The sequence below is a fragment of the Schistocerca serialis genome, chromosome 1 (genome assembly GCF_023864345.2).
Source record: "Schistocerca serialis cubense isolate TAMUIC-IGC-003099 chromosome 1, iqSchSeri2.2, whole genome shotgun sequence".
Lineage (NCBI taxonomy): Eukaryota > Metazoa > Arthropoda > Insecta > Orthoptera > Acrididae > Schistocerca > Schistocerca serialis.
The window spans coordinates 728214399-728231523 of NC_064638.1; the positions used below are offsets into that span (position 1 = coordinate 728214399).

General features: G+C 46.8%; 1 non-coding gene across 1 annotated transcript; it reads right to left on the reverse strand.

Moving 5' to 3' along the window:
• Positions 1–13820: 13820 nt before the first annotated feature.
• Trnat-ugu (transfer RNA threonine (anticodon UGU)) lies at positions 13821–13895 on the reverse strand. The gene has a single exon. It is a non-coding gene; the product is annotated as a tRNA-Thr (tRNA).
• Between the last annotated feature and the right edge of the window lie 3230 nt (positions 13896–17125).

Genomic DNA, 17125 nt, shown 5'->3' on the forward strand with positions numbered 1-17125 from the left:
CGGGGCCTTCAACTGTCAGCCTTCCGAGGTGCAAGAGTACCTGTTTCATCAGACGCTAGAAAAGCTGGCCGAACAGCTTACCAGAGAGGGCACTCGGCACTTTGTATATTTTTCAGCGAAGAGGGCATAGGCTCGCAGGCTATGTCCATTTCCTAAACAACAGTAGAATATCATATCCGCCATTTCATTTGTCGAGTAGTAGGCTTCCATTGCTAACAAATGGTGGAAGAGAGAAAATGTAAATGTACTACACCATTTGTACGTACAAACAGCGCAATAACAGTAAACACATAAGTGAATCCGCGTTTGAAAGAGGGTAAAACACAATGATACATACCCAAGGTTGACAAAACTGCACAATAAGGCCCAAAAACGAAAACTAACGTAGCCTACAACATGACTCAAACCACACAACAGACCGCTGACAACTTCATGGTAGGTAGAGCACTGGGAGTAAGTCATCATAATCTCTGGCGACACATATGACGGAGACCCAATGAAACGACTGTGGTAACATCTGCAACCAAGCGTCGCGCAGCCCTTCCTATAAACTAGTGTTTATCTCGGAAAGTATACGTTTCTGGGTCCATGTTTATTGGACTTACTTTTCTTGTTTCGATAAGTACTACCACCTCTCAAAGTATTCGACACTTTTTTTGAACACACTCTATAAACAACGTACACTGGCCACGGCGCTGCCGCATTCGAAGGCGGCTGAAAACTTAGCCGCCATGTTTTGGAACGTCATGTTATGTGATTTAGACGTCTGCTAGGACGGAATCATGCGGTTTTTTTTTATCATGCAAGAACATTTTTGCTACTGCCAGTTGCGATTTTTCTTTATTTATTGTCCGTACAACACTTTGTCGCAAATAATTTCCAAATATAAAATGGTTTTTTCGTGTATTATGGTATCTCAAGCTTAATGTTTACGATGTGCGAGCTGCTACATTAATCTGGTGACTTTAATGTAAACATGCGCGTTTCTGTAATTACAGATGTATCTTACCCAAAAGATACTGGTGCATTTCCGTACAACGCTTACAGTTATTACACCTTTGACTTGCATTACGTTTAGCGTGTTTCGCGCTAGAAAGGTCTGTCTTCTATATCTGGCAAAGAAACATAGTTATACTATGGGATCAAAAGTATCCGAACACCTGGCTGAAAATGACTTACAAGTTCGTGGCGCCCTCCATCGGTAATGCTGGTATTCAGCATGGTGTTCGCTCACCCTTACAGCTTCCACCCTCGCAGAGATACGTTCAATCAGGTGATGGAAGGTTTCTTGGAGAATGGCAGCCCATTCTGCACAGAGTGCTGCACTGAGGAGAGGTATCGATATCGGTCGGTGAGGCCTGGCACGAAGTCGGCGTTCCAAAACATCCCAAAGGTGTTCTATAGGATTCAGATCTGATCTCTGTGCAGGCCAGTCCATTACAGGGATGTTACTGTCCTGTCACCACCCCGCCACAGGCCGTGCATTATGAACAGAAGCTCGATCGTGTTGAAAGGTGCAATCACCATCCTCGAATTGCTCTTCAACAGTGGGAAATAAGAAGGTGCTTAAAACATCAACTTAGGTCTGAGCTGTGATAGTGCCAGGCAAAACAACAAGGGGTGCCAGCCCCCTCCATGAAAAACACCACATCATAACACCATCGCCTCCGAATTTTCCTGTTGGCTCTACGCACGCTGGCAGATGACGTTCACCGGACATTCGCCATACCCACACCCTTCCATCGTATCGCCAGACTGTGTACCGTGATTCGTCACTCCACACAACATTTTTCCATTGTTCAATCGTCCAGTGTTTACGCTCCTTACACCAAGCGAGGCGTCGTTTTGCATTTACCGGCGTGATGAGACCAAGTTTTCTCAACTTCCGCCTAACTGTCATAGTACTTGCAGTGGATCCTGGTGCAGTTTGGAATGCCTATCCTATTGGTCTGGATAGATGTCTGCCTATTACACATTACGACGCTCCTCAACTGTCGGTGGTCTCTGTCAGTCAACAGACAAGGTTGGCCTGTACGCTTTTGTGCTGTACGTGTCCCTTCATGTTTCCACATCACAATCACATCGGAAACAGTGGACCTAGGGCTGTATAGGAGTGTGGAAATCTCGCGTACAGACGTATGACGCAAATGACACCCAATCACCTGACCACGTTCGAAGTCCGTGAGTTCCGCGGAACGCCCCATTCTGCTCTCTCACGATATCTAATGAATGCTGAGGTCGCTGATATGTAGTACCTGGCAGTAGGTGGCAGCACAGTGCACCTAATGTGAAAAACGTATGTTTTTGGGTGTCCGGATACATTTGATCGCATAATGTATATAGATCGTTGGTAGGCACAGAGAAAGCAGGCAATATTAGTCGCAAATAACGATTTTAATACGGGATTCGAAGGCTTAATTATAGTTGCTTTTGAGAATTCCATATAGGCTATGTCGGCTAGAGATTTTTCTTCTAAGGTCATATTTTTTGCGTGGCTTTCAGCCCTCCTTATGAGAGATAGGACTATCATGTTTCATCTCACCTTGTGTCAAGAGTTTTTATTCTCGGAAAAGAGCGGTTATTAGATGCCCTAAGGTGAGAAGAGCGTAAAAACTATACCGAGTAGGCAGCCACTTGTTGTTGCCTTATGTTGGTTACCCATTGTTATTTTAGCTCTTTGTTTTACAAAGGAATTCTGTAGTAATTAAGACAAGCTTAGAATTTATATACATGCGTAGCCCCTGTGCCTGTTGTAGTTATTAATGAACACTAATTTTTCTCTGGAAAAATAGTTGTAATGTCGATACAGTAAGACGCACTAAATGATGTATGGAGATGTTCTTCAATGAAGTTAGCTGCCTGACATTCCAAATGATCACGAATATCCAGAAAATATGATGTAGAAACTTGGCAAATTCGACAGTTCCGTATAAGAAATTTTACATGCAAATATATACTGGTACCAAGCTAAGTTCGACATTCCAACTCTTTTCATTACTACGATTAATACAACTGGACACAGTACATGTACTGAACAGGCTTTATGATCAACAAAATACTTTTAGTTTCTATTTCGATCACAAAAGTATGTGGTTTTCCAGATCTACTGCATCTGCCCAGCTGAAGTGTTCGGTTACTAAATATGGTGGCCAGTTCAAATGGTTCAAAATGGCTCTCAAATGGTTCAAATGGCTCTGAGCACTATGGGACTTAACATCTGAGGTCATCAGTCCCCTAGAACTTAGAACTACTTAAACCTAACTAACCTAAGGACATCACACACATCTATGCGCGAGGCAGGATTCGAACCTGCGACCGTAGCCGTCGCGCGGTTCCAGACTGAAGCGCCTAGAACCGCTCGGCCACACCGGCCGGCTATGGTGGCCAGTGTTGCTCGTTACTGCCATCCATAGCGCAGTAATGCATAGATAGCCTCTCTATATTGATTGTATACCTCATGGGTTGTAGCTGATGTCTACCTGACAGCTGCCATTTTAATTACATATTGGCAACAGGATGAAACACTTTACGCTGTTAACACTGACTGTCAAGCTATATCCTCCAGCAAGTTCTGAACAACTGATGTACGGGTGAAAAACGGAAACGTTGTACTTCAGTGAAACATCTCGAAAGACAGAAATAAGTATTTCGGCCTGTCTGAAATCGTTCATTTCGTTGGCAGTGTGGTCAGTGACTGCCTGATGAAGCACAGGGTGTCCGAAAAGTCTTTCCCTGATTACATAAATTGATAACTCAGGCTAGAAGTAAGATACAAATATGAAACTGGTGTCTAATTGTTTGCAAACTCTCAAAGTTTTTTTCACACATCAATAAACTTCCACATGAGCACCCTTGGTAGCACGTAGCACATCTAGGCAATATTCAATTTCCGTCCACACATTAGCCAACATCACTGGAGGGATCGATTCAACGATTGTGGTTATCCGTTGCCGCAGGGTTTCAAGATCTGGTACAGGTGTTCGGTAAACCTCGTCCTTGACATAACCGCATAAAAAGAAGTCTAATGGGATTATGTCAGGAGAGCATGGAGGCCAAACCGTTGGCCCATCACGACCAATCCATCGCCCAGGAAAGGTCATATCGAGATCGGCACGGACGTCCAAACCCCAATGAGGCGGTGCACCGTCTTGCTGAAACAAGACATCGGGGTGATACTGAAGCAGCTGAGGAACAGCATACAGTTGCAACATGTCCAGATACACTGCAGATGTGATGGTAGCCTCAGCGAAGAAGAATGGCCCGATAATTCAATCTTGCAATAGCGCGCACCAAACATTCACCTTTGGACTGCCTCTGGTGCACTCCATGACCTCGCCAGGGGTTTGTGAACCCCAAATGCGCACATTATGGCGATTCACTACTCCACTGACAAAAAAGGTCGCTTCGTCGGGAAAGACAACTCGTCTGAGATAACCATCATCGTCCTCAATACGTGATAGCATTTCGACCGCAAAGTCATATCGACGTGTACTGTCATTGGGCAACAAGGCCTGAACGATTTGCACTTTGTATGCACGAAACAATAAACGTTTATGTAAAATGTCATGGAGAGAGCTTTTTGGCATCTGTAATTCACGTGAGGCCCTGCGCACCGATTTCTTCGGACTTCGCAGAAAAGACTGCCTTACAGCTTCCACCCTGTCTGCTGATGTTCTTGGTCGACCAGACCTCGGAAGGTCAGCAACCGATCCTGTGTTCTTGAACTTCTCATACCAGGCTTTAATGCTCTTGACATCAGGTGGATTCCTTCCGGATGGTTCAAATGGCTCTGGGCACTATGCGACTCAACTTCTGTGGTCATCAGTCGCCTAGAACTTAGAACTAATTAAACCTAACTAACCTAAGGACGTCACACACATCCATGCCCGAGGCAGGATTCGAACCTGCGACCGTAGCGGTCGTCCTTCCAAATGTTGTCTGGAAGTGTCTCTGCACTGTGGTTGGTGATCGTGTCTCATGGTAACACAGGACACACTGTGCCTTCTCCTGATTGGTTAACATGGCTTCTTGGGCAGTACACCTCATCCACTACTTACGTACTGCGAACATAAAACAGAAAAAAACTTCGATAGTTGTAAACAATTCGACACAAGTTTCATATTTGTATCTTCTTCTAGCCTGAGTTATCAATTTATGTAATCAGGAAAAGTCTTTTCGGACACCCTGTATGATTCTCGGACTGACTTCACACATGCCCAAAACTTTTGAATTCACTGAACGTTTCTTACATTCATTTACTTGTACTCACGCTGACATTGTTCGAATTCTGTTTGTTAATAAGGGTTTTGGTATTGTTCAATCTGCGATGAGGCTCTCTTTTCCTTTCGTAGTGGTCTTCACACATCGCTATGGAAATAGGGCAGGTCTGTAACATCTCCCACAACTGTGCTACAAATTTACCTGTCTAATTTCTCTTAAATTATTGTCATTGATCCTTCACGTTTTCTTTGCTGCGTAACATCAATCATCGAACTTTTTGTTTCCACAAAGGCGCTTAGAATGTTGTTACTGAAGTTTTCAACCACAACAGAGTAGCAAGACCATGTGTTTGCCTTAGCCCCGACGCAGTAACTCGTTTCAAAGTCGTCAGAACGGTCCCTGGAAGCACGTCCCACGAGATGAGGGATGAGACAGGGCGGGGCGGCGGCCGTGGCTCCTGGCTGCCGCCGTGTGACGTCACGCCACGCCAAGCCACGCTTCCTTCGCCGCTGCCTTATTGTGGAAACACTACACCTCCGCATCGCCCGCCAGCCTCTCAGTAATCGAATCTTCCCGCTGCCTTCTAGGCGGCGGCAGCGCAATAAAAATAGAAAGCCGCTAACGCCGAGTGAGAACTGTTCCCCAGTCTCCCGCGAAGGAATGTCGAAGCTTTCAAAGTGCCAAGTGATTTCCTCCTAAAGACTCAACTTGTGGCTTTCGCGACTGGGTGGTTTTTTGTTCCAAATGTGTTCAGTAACTGCAGATATTATTCGTCTGCACAAACACTTGCCTGTCTTACAGCGCGTTATTATTCTACTGTTAGTAGCTGCATGGCTGGCAACTAAAAGGTCTGCCTGTACAGCAACTGTCCCAAGCCACCAGTGTTAAGTGTGTCAAACACTATCGCTTCACGGCGCTTGTGCGGCCACCTATATGCACTGGTCTTTAAGCTCATCAGCAGAGTGAATTTAGAACAGTCTTAAGATTATGGACTCTGCACTGCCATTATCAGCATAAAAAGGACTGAAGCGATGGAGATTGGTCCCTAGCCGAGCTGCTCACTGTTGTTTCAGAATTTACATTTCTTGAAGCTCGGGCACCTTATCAATTTTTTATATTTAGCTGCCCCTATTATGCCCTCGTTATATCACTACATTCAAACGTAGGAACGTAGTGGGCTTAAGAACGATTATTTCAGTCTGCGATGAAGTATGGAGCGGTCTGAAACTGTCTTGCCAGTTTCGGGAAATGCTGTAACCGACCGAGCAATCCTGTCACGACGCTCGACCCGTCTTCGCAGCTTCATCCCTGTTAGCTCTTTTACTTTCCCAAATTTATGGAACCACTCCTGCGTGTATTGGAAGATAACCTGTCTTGTCCCTGAGCTATGGCTAAGCATTTTCTCAGCGATATGCTTTCTTCCAAAAACGGCTAATCGGGCAAGGTGTCTAGCCGAGCTTCTATGAAGTTTGGAAATTATGATACAGGCACTAGCAGAATTGAGAGTAGTGCTTGTTGGATCGCTCAGTCAGTAAGGATCCCAGGTTCGCAACACAGTTGGAATGTTGTACGGAGTTTGACAATGACTCTGTGTATTTCTGTGCTTAATTAATTCGATGTGAAATAATAAATGTTCTGGGTGTAGCTGAAAGTCAAAACTTTGTCCTGAAAGTCATGACTAAGCCACATCTCCGCAGTATCTTCCCTTCCAGGGGCTATAGTCCGGTAAGTTTCGCAGGAAGATTGTTAGGTAGGACGTAAGGCACAGCTGTGAGGACGGCTGCTGAGTCCTGCTTGATTAACTCAGGTTGTACAGCGCTTGGTGGCTAAAGGCCAAGATCCCAGGTTCCAATCCCATTCCGGCACACATTTTTAATCTACTTGGTCGTTTCATTTTAAAATATCTTTATTTTTATAATTATTAAGGAAAATAAAAACGTTGACAGTATGAAAAAATATTTAAAGTAATCTAGAAATCAGAAATTTCGCCACCTTACTCACAAAGTAAGTTATTGAAGTTCTAACTTTTTTAGGACTCCATACGTCAGTCGGTGAAAACTGAATGGTTATAGGATCACTTTGTTGTCTGTCTGTCTGTGTATCTGTGCATACCCCTTTTTCTCAGGGACGGATAGAGGTATCAAGTTGAAATTTGTATTATATAGTAAGGTCTATGGACCCTTTTCGGTGTAAAAAATTGAAGCTTCTAAGTCGAGGTAGTCAAAAGATGCGGTAACTTATGTTACATGTTTTGAAACTCACTTGTCCTCTTTTTTTTTTTTAACTTTGTTACTGCAATATTCTGAAGTACCTTGGTTCACAGGGCCCACGTTATCTCAAGCCCTGAAAGTCTGGCAGCTGACCTATCAGATCTCGAAGTCATCTTGCGTCTGAATGGTTATAGTGAGAGGCAGATCAAACGTGCGTTGCGCTATCAGCGTTCTGTGCAAAGAGTGAGTGACGATAGCAACGAAGTGGCACCGAAGTCTACGGCCTTTTTGCCTTACGCAGGAAGCATTTCCAACAGGATTGGCCCTATTTTGCAGAAATATGATGTGAAATAAGTTTTTCGATCACCTTCTAAGATTTAGGCTCCGTTTGCGTCCGTGAAAGATTATCTTGGTTTGCGTAAGACTGGTGTCTATCGTATTCCTTGCAGTTCTGGCATGTCATATATTGGTCAATCAGGACTGTGGAAGACCGGTGTATTGAACATAAGCGTCACACACGCTTACAACAGCCGAGCAAATCCGTTATTAACACCGGTCATCCTATGGAATTCAACAACACGGAGATTCTGGCTTGCACGTCCAGCTATTGGGATAGTGTTATTAAGGAAGCTGTTGAAATTAAACTATCAAGCAACATTATAAACTGAGATGCTGGATTTTGTTTAAATGCTGCTTGAAATCCGGCTCTGTCTCTCATCAAAAAACAAAAAATGGTTCAAATGGCTCTGAGCACTATGGGACTCAACTGCTGAGGTCATTAGTCCCCTAGAACTTAGAACTAGTTAAACCGAACTAGCCTAAGGACATCACAAACATCCATGCCCGAGGCAGGATTCGAACCTGCGACCGTAGCGGTCTTGCGGTTCCAGACTGCAGCGCCTTTAACCGCACGGCCACTTCGGCCGGCCATCAAAAAACAGAGGGACAGAATTAGTGCTACCTCCCCTGTTGATTAATAGTCATTATCGATATTTCTAGTGTTGGTTTCTTTGTTTGTGTTGACACTTGTTCTGTGTGTGGTATCTTCCTTGTTTCTCCTCTGTGAACCAAGATATTAAATTTCCTTGCACATCGCTTCCTCCTTGCATTTGTCCCTTAAGAATGGCATGGTGTGCTCCTTTTGAAATATCAGCAGTGGTCCACGACGTCACCCGGCAGCAAACCCGTAAGTTATTTGAACATTCAGTTAGCCGGGAAAAATTAAGGTCTCAAAACGACGATTGTTTTAGAGTACCAGTTGGGAAAATTATGAGAAATTTTAGTTTACTCTGGAGATTTTTCTTGGCTTCTAGCCGAGTGAGCTGTGTGATAAAACCAGCGAGCACGAGCGTAGTTCAGAACGTTCCTAGGGCCCACCAGAAATATGGGCCCTGCAACGAACTTGTGACGTCACACTAACCGGCTTGTCCACCATACTTCGCGAACGCTCGGATTCACTCAGGGCCCACAGGAAATCAATATGTCAATGTAAAGGTACCCACTAAAGGTCTTAACTTTTTCGTGTGCTATCGAGAGCTTGCGTACATTTAAACGCACACTTAAGAATTATTACACTCATGTGGAAAAGACACTCGCTCCGAAGACGGCTGTTGGCACTCGTAAGACCAGTTGTGTCACGTGTTGTGACGTAAGCGCCGCGGCCTGTCTTTCTCGTGGGCCTCGAACATACCTGGACAGCGCAGAATTATTAAAAGAACAGTGAATGAGCCATACACAGGTCACCGTGTTTTAAACGGGGCGAGTGCCATCTGATGCAGGTACCGTTAGAGAGTCTGACGTTCACTGTGTGAATTAGTGGCAGCAGTCTCGGATGCCTGCGCTAGCAGGCTGAGTTGATTCAGGACTGGGATAATATTATTGTTCATTTATGGTCTTTGTTATTCACTTTTCGTATAATGACCAAACAAGACTTGAATGACTGTGTTTAAATGCCTCTGAGATTTCGATTTTTTGCATGAATTTTCTGTGTGCCGCCTGTATGGAGTACCGACGATTGGAACGCTACTGGAACTTTCCACTTAAGGATGAGCAAAAAAAGAATCCAAACTGGAGGCCGATAGTTAATGAGATTCTTAGTGATGAACTGTAGTGCTGGGTTAGACTTTAAAAATCAAGATGAGCCCGGAGCTGTGAGAAACAAATGTAAAATGGTTTGTTTTGAGGGTGGAAATATTATTTGTTAATATAAATAAATTATAGCAGAACAATCGTCAAATTGTTTATTAGGATAAGACAAATTTTTACACAAAACCACAGTGCACTGCCTTATTGTTGGAAACAGGAAAGTATCTAGCAGAGTATCTTTCAGCAGAAGGGGCTGAAATGTGAACAGACGGACTATAAGATCATAGGCTTCTACGGTAGGTATCAATTTGGATAAAATACTTTTGGATATTGGGCCGCATTATTGTAAACTACTAAAGCAACTAAATTACCGACATACCAACCGACTTGCTGCGGTCCTCTTCAGGGAGGTTCACAGTTTTATACTGACGAATAATTTCCTTTATATACTGTCATTTTCGGTTTTCTGGTGGCTACCGGCGTCACGTATGGTAGATGTCACTGGACTATTTGAGGAGATTATTACGCGGGGGGGGGGGGGAGGAGGAGGGGCTGTACGGTACGCTACTGCCTGTGCTATCCTGGTGGCTAATTGGAAGACAAGTCTACTAGATGAATGGCAGAAGGTAGTGTATCGGCTGGGTGTAGCCTGCGCCACTCTGGTAAGAGATTGGTAGGCAGCCTCTCGTTGGTTACTAGAAGGGGGTAGTGTTTTCCCGTAAAGAGGCGTTAGGGTGGCACGGCAGTTCTCTCGCAGCCACTGTTTATACTGATAAACCCGGGTCAAGTGGTGCCGCTGAGAGAGCGATTAAACTCACGTTATCTACGATTGTGACAGAACAAGAAGTCATCAGTTACAGAAAACCACCAGGAAGGTGGCCGCCCTATCAAATTTCAAGAACCTCTCGTGCTTGTGTGGCAGCTGTGGCTGCAGGAACGGAAAATAAAGGCTATTGAAATAATTCAATGCCCTAACAACATGAACAGTGAGGATGGCTAGAAGTTACCCATGGCCTGGTTGCCAGAGATTCCATCCCTGCGAACCGCGTGTGTTTTGCAGTCAGCAGCACTGCTGGACCCGGGTTTAACAGTATAAGCAGTGGCGGCGAGAGACCTGCTGTGCGCCCTTAACGCCTCGCTGCAGGAAAGCACTACCCCCGGACACCAGCTGCCAGTTTTCTATTCCCTTCCAGTCACCAACGAGAGCTTGCTGGCCAGTCACTTACCAGAGGGGCACAGGCAACAGGCCGATATGCTACCTTCTACTAATCACCTAAGAGTTGCCTTCCAATCAGTAATCAGTGTAGCGTAGGCGATAGCGTACCGTGCAGCCACCCCGCCGCTTCCCCCCCTCCCCGCGCCACCCCACAATAACAACCTCTTCAAATTATGCAGTGACATCTCAGATACGCGTCAACCCGTCAGGTTAGCCGAGAGCGCTAATGCGCTGCTTCCTGGACTCGGGTAGGCGCGCTGGCCCCGGATCGAATCCACCCACTGGATTAACGACGAGGGCCGGTGTGCAGACCAGCCTGGATGTGGTTTTTCGGCGGTTTTCCACATCCCTCTGGGTGAATACCGGGCTGGTCCCCACTTCCCGCCTCAGTTACACGACCCACAGACATTTGAAACACATCTGCTCTTTTTCATGATCTACACTAGACATAGACTGATGAGGTACTCTGATTCCATCCCGGGGGGTACGGGGTGGCGGCAGGAAGGGCATCGGGCCACCCCTTCAAGTTAACGTGCCAAATCCGATTTAACCACGCCAACCTCGCGCACAATGTGGGACAAATGCGCAAGTGATAGAATCTCAGATACGCGTCATCGGTAGCCACCAGGAAACCGAAAATGACAGTATATAAAGGAAGACGTTCATCAGCATACAACTGTGGACGGCCCTGAAGAGGACTGCAGCAGGTCATTCGAAACGTCGGGAATTTTGTTGTTTACAATGACGCGGCCCAATACCACAAATTATTTCATCTAAGGCGGAGTGAAGATTACAGGTAACGCTTTAAGACTATTTTCAGCCTAGGCCACCTATATACGTGATGTTTATTCACTTATTGCCTTGGTTGAAATGAGAACTTAGCGATTATAACTCACGTGAATGAACAGTGAGCATAAAGGTAGCACCACAGAAATAGAAAATCGACGTCGTCGTCCCGAAACGACAAGGTCACTACAAGCTGCGCCACATATTGTTGTATAATGTAAAAGCGATACGTGTGAGCCGTGAATAACTAGCCACGGTGTGGCGCTAGCTGGACGGGACGGGCAGCAGGCGCCGGGCACGTCACGCCGTGCTGCGCTGTGCTGTGCTGTGCTGTGTGGGAGCGGCGAGGCGACAGGCGGGGTGGGGCGCTGCACTCTGCTCGCTTCCTGAAACACGACGCCGCGCCGCGCCGCGCCTCACAGGGCACAGTGGGGCAGGGAGGGAGGGGTACGTGTGTTCGCGGCTCTGTTTCCCCGCTGCCAGGCCGACGCCGTGTCGGAGCCGCTGTCACCGCCGCTCGCATGTGTGCGGCCGTGTTCCGCATTTGCGGCCTGCCCACGGCGAGGTCGTGCAGCTCCAGTGACAGCACATCTCAGATTAAACTACACAGTCTGGAAAGGAGCCACCACATCGGGTTACGAAACACGCAAGCACGTAAATAACAAGTGGTTTTTCCACCGGACGAGTAATGCCCATGTATGTTTTACTGCTAAGTGTCCACACTCCTGGCCATTAAAAAATCCAGTACCAGGAAGAACATGAAATAACGAAATTTTCTTACTGTGTGTAAACAGCAGTAAGAACACACGATTAGATTTGTAGGTGGTTTTGGGCTACACACAGTGTGCGAAATTTAGAACAGAAAGCTGTCATGTACGGCAGCAACAGCGGCTCTAAACCAGATGGACATCGAATCGAACTGAGCTCGCATGACACATGCAGGTACGCTTTTGGTTCAAATGGCTCTGAGCACTATGGGACTCAACTGCTGAGGTCATTAGTCCCCTAGAACTTAGAACTAGTTAAACCTAACTAACCTAAGGACATCACAAACATCCATGCCCGAGGCAGGATTCGAACCTGCGACCGTAGCGGTCTCGCGGTTCCAGACTGCAGCGCCTTTAACCGCACGGCCACTTCGGCCGGCGGGACGCTTTTCCATGCTGCTTTACCTGTATGCCAGAGTTCACGAATCGCAGCGGCTAATGTGTGGTGGCGTCAGCGTCTCTCGGCATCCCATGATCAGATATTTTTCGCTGGTCAGTTATCTAGAGAACGTGATGGTCGGGGGAACAGCCGAACACTCTATCTTCCAATGTAGGTCAGGACAGCATAAGCAACACGTTATCTTACGTTATCTTGCTAAAAAATAACGTTACAGATATCTCGAAGGCAGGGCTCGGTCACTGGCCTTAACACGAGAGAAATGCAATGGCTGCTGTCCGGACTACCGGCTGTGCAATCCAGAGGTGGTCGTGTTGTCTACCCAATAGTACACTGTACCATCTCGCCAGGTGCTGGCCCCTCATGACAATGACGAATGCAATGTGGGAGCGTTCGTTGTCCTCACAGTCTCCACATACGTTCAAATGGCTCTAAGCACTATGGGACTTTATAAAATTTTCTCGGGCTTCCTGCCGCGTCAGTTGGTTAAAATCTCACGAGCTTTGGACCTAGCACTCCTCAGTCATTGTCAAGTAGTAAGACTGACTGCTGTGTCGCCGTGGCCGCGTCATTATATAGCGGCACTGCTGGCTGTGATGTCACTAGTGCTATCTTAATAGCCAGATATGGCAATGTTTTCATCCTGCGTCAGTCGTGACCGCTTTAACCTCTCTCTGGTCGGACCGCACGCAGTGCTGAGCTGTAAACCGCCGTCCTTGTTGATGGTGTTTTCAGAGGTTTTTATTTCAATAGCTTCTTTTTTGACGCTATGCCAAAATCCCTTCGTCGAATAGAATTCGGTGTCCATTTTCTAAGGCGTGTTCTGCCACTGCTGATTTTTCTGGATAGCGTAGGCGCAAGCACCTCTCGTGTTCCGTCCCGCGTTGCCCCACAGTGCGTACTGTTTAGCCGACGTAATAACAGCCACACTGACATGGTATCTTGTACACTCCAGGCGTTCTAAGCCCTAGACTTAACTATGGGACTTAACATCTGAGGTCATTTGTCCCCTAGACTTCGAACTACTTAAACCTAACTAACCTAAGGACATCACACACACCCAAGAAATGATAATTAAATCGACACCCTAGCTGCAAACAGGAGTTGATATACATCATTGGGGACATATTGAAAATGTGTGTCCCGACCGGGACTCGAACCCGGGATCTCCTGCTTACAAGGCAGACGCCCTGCCCATCTGAGCCATTGAAGGCACAGAGGATTGTGCGCCTGCAGGGACTTATCCCTCGCACGCTCCCTGTGTGACCCACATTCCCAACATGTCCACGCTACACTGATTACTGATTGGAAGGCAACTGTTAGGTGATTATTAGAAGGTAGCATATCGGCCTGTTGCCTGTGCCCCTCTGGTAAGTGACTGGTAAGCAAGCTCTCGTTGGTGACTGGAAGGGAATAGAAAACTGGTAGCTGGTGTCCGGGGGTAGTGCTTTCCTGCGGCGAGGCGTTAACGGCGCACAGCAGTTCTCTCACCGCCACTGTTTATACTGTTAAACCCGGGTCCAGCGGTGCTGCGCCTAATAAATATTTGCCCATCACACTCATTACTCGTGACAGATTAATCTACGAAGTCCCGTACGACTTGGGGCATAGCGTGTGCGTTCGCACAAGAAGGTCAAAGGCCGGTTAGCGTATTTTAACTATATATGAAGGTAATATTTGTTCCCGAAAGAACAGATACCATTGATGACCGTTCAGCTTCTCTAGAATAAAATGATAATTAAATCGACACCCTAGCACGGAGAGCGTGCAAGGGATAAGACTCTGCCGCGAGGGATTAGCCGAGCGGTCTAAGGCGCTGCAGTCATGGTCTGTGCGGCTGGTCCCGGCGGAGGTTCGAGTCCTCCCTCGGGCATGGGTGTGTGTGTTTGTCCTTAGGATAATTTAGGTTAAGTAGTGTGTAAACTTAGGGACTGATGACCTTAGCAGTTAGGTCCCATAAGGTTTCACACACATTTGAACACTTGATAAGACTCTGCAGGCGCACTATCCTCTGTGCCCTCGGTGGCTCAGATGGATAGAACGTCTGCCCTGTAAGCAGGAGATCCCTGGTTCGAGTCCCGGTGGGGGCACACATTTTCAACATTGCCCCAATGATGTATATCAACGCCTGTTTGCAGAAATCCATGCCCGAGGCAGAATTCGAACCTGCGACCAGCCGGCCGCGGTGGTCTCGCGGTTCTAGGCGCTCAGTCCGGAACCGCGCGACTGCTGCGGTCGCAGGTTCGAATCCTGCCTCGGGCATGGATGTGTGTGGTGCCCTTAGGTTAGTTAGGTTTAAGTAGTTCTAAGTTCTAGGGGACTGATGACCACAGATGTTAAGTCCCATAGTGCTCAGAGCCATTTGAACCATTTTTGAACCTGCGACCGTAGAAGCAGCGCGGTACTGAAGTGAAGCGCCTAGTGCCGCTCGGTCACAGCGGCCGGCTCTACACACGTATATGCTCATCGTGATGCTATATGTGGACAGGGAACTACTCTGAAAGATGACGTTGTCCAATTTCGATGTCCAGTGTTAACTGTTGGCAGCATCTCTTTTGGCACGCCACTCACTACTGCCTCGTCAAGTCAAGATGCAAGAATGACCAACGCGCTGACAATCTTTGGTGAGCCAGAAGTCCTCACATTCTCCCTGAGGATATTTGGCTGGGTGCCGACAAACACGGATACAAGGAATGCAACGTGGATGTACCATAGTGCACGACATTACATACGTACTTTACGCGATCAAGCCCAATGGATCGCTGCTTTGAGAGATTACCTCCACTTCAGCTTCTCTTCGGCTCCTTTCCGTCATCAAAAAAATGTTCAAATGTGTGTGAAATCTTATGGCACCTAACTGCTAAGGTCATCAGTCCCTAAGCTTACACACTACTTAAACTAAATTATCCTAAGGACAGACACACACACCCATGCCCGAGGAAGGACTCGAACCTCCGCCGGGACCAGCCGCACGTTCTGCCATCCTTCCAGCAGTTCCGCTCTCTGAAGGCCTTTGGATACGCAGTCACTCCATCGAGTTCTAGGTCGTCCTAAGGGCCTCCTTCCAGTTGGCTTGGTGTTGAGTACAGTTTTCGGCCATCGGTTGTCCTGCATTCGAGCTACATGCCCTGCCCACTGGATCCGTCGTGTCTTCATTATAACCACGATGTTCGGCTCTTTGTAAATATCATACAGCTCTGTATTGTGACGAATCCTCCAATTTTTCACTCTCATTATCGTAAACTGGTCCAAAAATTTTCCAAAGGACTTTCCTTTCAAATATCATCAGTCTGTTCAGATCTTGCTTGGTTGTACTCCAGGCGGCACTTCCATATACTACTACTGGCTGTAGGAGTGTTTTGTAGAAGTTTATTTTGAAATTTCTTGACAAACTTCTGGTTTTGAGGAGAGCACTAAGGCCGTGGTAACAGTGCACGACACAACGAACAACATTTATGCCCCTCAGTGTTGGCGGTAGTCTTTCTGTACTTATTCACCCTCCGATGTGACAAATTTTTTCCCATGATGGATGACTTGACAGGGACACTAGTTGCAGAATTCTGCACTTTCGCTGGTTATGAAACTCCACACCCCGAAAATCACCTCATCGCCCTTCTGGAAACGTTTTCCACACAATGGTTTCTTCATTCGTCTGCTCTGCCATAACTCGGCCAGTCGTCGCCCATAAACAAAGCTTTCGCCAATTAAAGCCTCACAACAAATTCATCTAGACTCCCACTGACGCACTCCGTCATCATAGGCGACAATACCATTCCTTACCGCCCATTGTCGACAGTGACTGCAAACGTGTGCTGACTTAAAAGTCGAGCAGCCTGTTGCAGCCTCCACCAGGACTCTGCACCAGAACTTTTCTGGCGACCGGTGACAATCTAATATGATAGGTGGAGTGCTACATGCAGCGCCGTACTGTCGGCTATCCCATGGAGGTCGGTGATCATTTCTCCGAAACGTCCCAAACAGTAGCGCAAATGTGGCACTGAACTGGCGCTTTTCTGCACAAAACATGATAAAACTAACCCAGTAATCGTAAAAATAGCGAGCGTCCGTTGCTCTGGTCCCTAAGACGCGACATGAAAAGTGAGAGCCGCCAGCCACGGACGGGTTGCGACTCCGTCAGAAATTCCCAGTTACCGGATGTTCCACCAGCGTTCTGACCGTTCGCTGCTATTGTGAGTGGTTGGCCTCCTCCCATCCCAGAAGGATGGGAGGAGGCCAAAGAAGGAGGCCAAAGAAGGATCCTTTATTGTATGATTATATGATAGCGGAACAAACACTGGTAGCAGTTACTTCTGTAAAATATCTGGGAGTATGCGTACGGAACGATTTGAAGTGGAATGATCATATAAAATTAATTGTTGGTAAGGCGGGTACCAGGTTGAGATTCATTGGGAGAGTGCTTAGAAAATGTAGTCCATCAACAAAG